Genomic DNA, 4,593 nt, shown 5'->3' on the forward strand with positions numbered 1-4,593 from the left:
TCCAGGGATACAGCAGAGGGTATGAATAAAAGACACTATATGTTTCATAAAGAATCCTGGGGCTAGAATCCAGAGTAGATGGTTGGCTTGGGTTCCCTAACTGCTCCACCTACGGCGGTGATGTGAAGAGCCTGAAGCCTAGGGCCGAAAGGCCCACAAAGCCTGAAGTTGGGCCAAAGGTCTGTTGTGATGCTGCTAGACTATTGGTGTGTGGACTCTGTTTCTCCCAGAAGAGATAGTCCTAAAAGTGCTCTGACTGAAGGACTGGGTCACAGGAAGATGCAGACCATCACTGGGTTGGAGGGGGAGTTGGTACCAAAGGAGAAGTGGCTTCTTTGTCACACCCACCCATGGGATGGGGGTGGGTGGGCATGCATATAGTAAGTAGACTTACAACCTTGATGATAATTCCATTCTTGGTTTTATGTACGACATGGAGCTTGCCTGGCTAAAATGACAATTTTGCTTTGCTTTTACTAATATCTTATTTAATGCCCTGATTTAGCAAGGCACTAAGCACATACTTAAAGTACTGGAATAGTTCCACTGAAGTAAGTGAGACTTCGTGCTTGCCTTGCTGAATCCAGATCTAAATACATTAAACCATAATCTGTGGCCTTGTGTTTCCTGAGCAATATTGGGAAAGACTAAAATTTGAAGTCTTTAATAAATAACTTTGAAACATTATCAAAGAAATTTAATTTTAAATCTCCAAGGAAGTTGTCATCTAATTCCTCTCCCATCAACATCCCTGTATCAAAATACCACATGGAGAACTGTAAAGCCCTTTTTGAAGATAGTATAGGATCATATTTTTCATTCAAACTCTCCAAACAACTTTGGCAAAGAAATTTAGGGGAATCTCTCGCTCCCCTCGAGTCCCACTTTCAAGCCCGTTGCAAGCAAGCTATCGGCTATAGACTTATTTCCCAGAATTTGCAATGTAACATAGCATGGTGTTTCACCAATGTATGCAATGGCATTTTTGGACTATTTAACACCTGGTTGAATTGAATCAGTTCCTTAATAGATTTATTCTTGTTCATCTGTTCTGTAGAAGCTTCAGTTGTCTGAATCTTAAGAAATGTTTTCAATTTATGATCCATTTTCTTAATAAGCTGATATAAAGTGTTTTTCCCTAGAGATGCCAAAGAAACCAAATCAATAGACAGACTGGAGTTGTGTGAGTGATAGACTACAGCCTCTGTGGCCAGTGCCTTCAAAGAGGCTCTACTTGCAATGCCAAATTTGCAATCTATTAATTGATCTAGCTGCTTCTGATGTTTTGACTTCTTGGTTGATTTATACTACTTTGTCCCCATAAGAGAATTGTCTGTCAAGAAGCCAAAACAAAAAGGAACCAGATAATCACACATTTTATTAATTTATAAAAAACAATGGAAAATCACAACTTTTAAACTCTTTAAAAATGTGTAACTCCACTTTTTATTACTAATCCTAAAGAGCACCTTATAACAACAAGGAAAAGAGAACGCCATGTATTTTCACTTGAAAAGGCAAAAATATTTACTTTAGTAGCCCCATTCCACATATCGAAGTCCTGACCCTGCAAATATTCATGCATGTGTTTGTGAAAATTCCCATTGATGCAACCCAGAAAAGCATTGAGTCTTGCACGTTTTTGTTCTCCACACTTCCTCCTATGTCTTCAGCCACAGACCAAGTATTGGAGAAACTGTTGCCTTTGAAATTACCAGAAATTCTTATCTGAATGGGAAGTTGGTGGAGATGACTCACTTAGTAAAACTAAGTGTGAGTAGAGATTTGCATGGTGGAGGTCTTGCACAAAAATTTGAGCCAGGCTTCCACCATGCAAATCTCTACTCACACTTAGTTTCACTAAGTGAGTCATCTGTAGAAAGCACCCCTCATGGCCCTACCTTCACAGGAAAAGAATCTGAATATAAGGTGAGTTTCATTTAGATTTTAAAGTAGGGTCATAATGGTGATGACAACTTGCATAATATCTATTCATGAGAGTCAGTCTTATACTTCTATTTGCAGGGTAGCTGGGAATGAAAGCAGTGCCTTATTAGCAGCCGTCACTGGCACAGAAAGAGCAGTCGTATGAGGAGTTGGCTTCTAATCATCCCAGAGCCTGTCACAGTTATAGTCCTATAATGTGTGATCATGAGGGTGGGGTTTAGTGTACAGTCTTGAGGGGCACTAGTCCAGTCGCAGAGGGATTGTGCTTTACCCAGAGACACACTCAAACCCTGAGCCCTCCACAGGGTGCATTACTCCCTACTCCACAGGGTGGCTAAATGTCACAGAGAATCCCTCTGCTGTTCCCTCACTCTGTGGATGATATTGGGGGAGGGCAGGGAGAGGGAGGAGAGCCAGGAATGGAGGCAAGCTCTTCAGCAGCCTATTTGATGGCAGTAATTTAAATTCATTTTCCCTTTTCATACATTGTTCTGCTGCAGTAACAGGTTTGTGTGTGTGTTGTTTTTTTTTTTTTTAAACACATTGCAGGAGACTTTGGATCATTTTTTCTGCAAGTCCCTTAGGGTTTTCTTTTTCCTTTGTGGACGCTTCCTATCGCAGCTGTCAAAGTTCAGACAAAGTTGTGGTTGTGACTTTGCTGATCATTCACAGGATAATCCATTCTTTGAACACAGCGCTGAGTGTTTATCATTCACTTCAGTTATTCACTGTGGGCCCCACCCTGACTGTAAAGCATAGCCTGGTCTCTGGGGCAATGCAGACCAGCACTGTCCCATGTGGAGCATTCCAGTGCAGAAAGGCAGGACTCCTTAGCATACTGGAGCAGAACACCAGCCAACTTTCCTGGGACACGTGTGGGAGACGGGGGTGCACCTGTGATTCCACACCACTCTCCCCATGTCATTTTTACTCCAATTTATAAAAGTCACTTTTGTGCAGAGGTCAAACCTGACAAAATTTCAGACCACAAGTTAACTATTTTGGGAATGACCAAAACCAGCAGATACACATGGGAACTAGTATGCAACCTGTTACCTAATGTATGTGTGGGCTTAGTATATATCCTATTATGACTGCCTGGCAGTTATTAGAGCTGAAATGGTCTGTTTTTCTCAGAGTTCTGTTCACTCATGCCACATCCCACAGTACCCTGCAATAGTATAACTCACCCTTTGGCATAAATGGAGGAAACTTGTCAAAATCAAGATACATTCATTCTATGTCTTAGTACAAGCTAGGGAAGTACCTTCATGGACCAGTACCTGGAATGCTAGTATCCAAAACAAAGATAAGGAAGGTAAAGGACAACAAGTTATGCAACTTAACTAACTGAGTGGATTTTAGGGGGTGTGTAAAGAGTTTTTTGTAACTTGTCACTTTGCAAGTACATCTTCTGTGTAAGAAGAAGGTAACAAAGCTGCAATAGATGGCTTCCCCAAAACTAGTATTTTATCAAACCTTTTTCCTGTACTATACTGTGACAGGGTGTCACTGTGCCTTAGTGGGTGACAGCTGAGGATGCCAGATTAGGACAAACTGAAAAATAGGGCAGACTGAGCCCAACCTGGCAGTTAGTCTAGCATGAGATATACCAAGCCAGTAACAAAAATAAACTTCTGTTTCCCCACACTAGTTAAGTCAAAAATGCAGTCTCCTTAGGCATTCCAGCACTTATTTCATCATCCAGACACTAGACTTTGAGTGGTTATTGAAAACCAATTAAATATAGGGTCCTTCCAATATCAAAAGATCAGCCACAGAGCCAGATCAATATATAATGGTGGTCTTACCCAATAATCACGCTCTTGCCAATCCTTTAGTGGCTAAAATCTAAAGGTTTATTTTTAAGAGAGAGGTAGAAAGTTAAAACTGTTAAGGAAATTGTATACATACAGTCATTGCAAAGTTCTTTTCAGGTTGGAAGCAGTGAAGGAATAAACTACTAGTTTGCAAGAGTTGCTCTGGAAATTACCCAGACAGCTTGGGGTTATCAGTCCTTGTTTAGAGCTTCCTTGTTAGAAATCCAGTCCAGAGAAGTGAAGCAGGAAATGAAGATAAAATTGAGATGTTTCCAGGGTCTTATACCCTCTCCCATGGGGCTGGAATTTTACTGTCCCAAACAAAGCCCCCAGCACAGTTTGTGGACAAGTACAGGCACAAGATGGAGTCCAGGGTCACATGAGCAAGTCACATGTCCTTATATGGGTGGTTGACTCACAGGGGCAAGCCCTTGCCCACTTGGAGACTAAGACATCTACAGGAAGACATGCTGGGGGGGAAGAGTTCCTTTTATGGCCCATTGTGAGAGTTAATTATCTTTAGTGGTCCATCAGCACAAAGCTGTCTGGCTTCAATTTAGATTGTACTTGGTGGGTGTTACCCCAGGAACAAACACATTTTAGGATACAGATCTATAACCAATATCCATAACTTCAAAATGACACACACACAAACAGGACAATCATACTTGGCAAATCATAACTTTTTCATTGACACCTTATATGGTATACTTTCTATAAGTTTTATTGCAATTGTCCAGCAATGGCAATATTAATACTATAAATGATCATATCTCAGTCCTACATCATCACACGGGCTCTTAGTGAGGAGCTAACTTGGTAAGCT

Source organism: Eretmochelys imbricata, chromosome 4 (assembly GCF_965152235.1).
Source record: "Eretmochelys imbricata isolate rEreImb1 chromosome 4, rEreImb1.hap1, whole genome shotgun sequence".
NCBI classification, from domain to species: domain Eukaryota; kingdom Metazoa; phylum Chordata; order Testudines; family Cheloniidae; genus Eretmochelys; species Eretmochelys imbricata.